At 38.7% G+C, this 243-nt stretch overlaps 1 protein-coding gene across 1 annotated transcript in view; it reads right to left on the bottom strand.

The window, feature by feature from the left end:
• The window catches only part of LOC119588176 (Down syndrome cell adhesion molecule-like protein Dscam2), a 20,591-nt gene that overhangs the window by 12,402 nt on the left and 7,946 nt on the right, over window positions 1-243 (bottom strand). The gene's annotated exons all lie outside the window — the stretch shown is intronic.

Below are 243 nucleotides of genomic sequence, written 5' to 3'. Positions count from 1 at the left end.
CGTGCGAAGATCAAAATATCATAAACAAAGGCACGGTAAAATGAAACAAAGATAATTCAAATCCATTGAACTTTGTTAAACTTTAAATACAGCTAGAAATACGCGAAATAAAAGACGAGGACGAGGCTTTGCTTTCCTTGTTTGCAGCGGCTGGCAGATTAGGAGGACGCCACCAATGTTTGGAGCAACAGCCTTAAAAGGGGCCACTACAGATGAACATGTAAAAAAGTAAGAACAAAAATG

This window comes from Penaeus monodon, chromosome 23 (assembly GCF_015228065.2).
Source record: "Penaeus monodon isolate SGIC_2016 chromosome 23, NSTDA_Pmon_1, whole genome shotgun sequence".
Lineage (NCBI taxonomy): Eukaryota > Metazoa > Arthropoda > Malacostraca > Decapoda > Penaeidae > Penaeus > Penaeus monodon.
The sequence above is the reverse complement of the archived record's forward strand: the minus strand, read 5'-3'. Positions and strand labels throughout refer to the sequence as shown.